This window comes from Laccaria bicolor, genomic scaffold (assembly GCF_000143565.1).
Source record: "Laccaria bicolor S238N-H82 LACBIscaffold_38 genomic scaffold, whole genome shotgun sequence".
Lineage (NCBI taxonomy): Eukaryota > Fungi > Basidiomycota > Agaricomycetes > Agaricales > Hydnangiaceae > Laccaria > Laccaria bicolor.
The window spans coordinates 392,579-393,046 of NW_001889909.1; positions in this window are offsets into that span (position 1 = coordinate 392,579).

Sequence of the window (468 nt, forward strand, 5' to 3'; positions counted from 1 at the left end):
TAGGACCACCGCCGCCTGGACCGTTGTTGCCCGGGTCGTCGTCAGGTGGACCTCCTCCTGAGGGAGGGTCACTAGGGGACCTCAGATCATCATCGCTGGGCGATGGTATCGGGCGATTATCTTTGAACTGATAGCTGGTCCAACGCGAAGGCGCGCTGCTGGCTGGAGCTGGTGGTTGTTCAGGTGCTGTAGTAGCTAAATGGGGAGGCGTTTGCCGGCTGGCGAACCACACGGTTGGTGTGGGCTTTGCTACGGCTTGGGAACCCTGCTCAACGCCCGTGTTTACCACGGCGCTGCAGCGGGAGCGTCACCTGCTGGCAATTCTATTTTACCCAAGCCAGGCATAGTGGAGATGGCATGACGCCTATGAGCGACAACCGAAATGGAGGCTGGCATCGGTACTTTGACGCTTTGAGTGGCGATCGTCGGAACCGCTGATGGAGCGTATTGAGTGGTAGGAGCAATCGA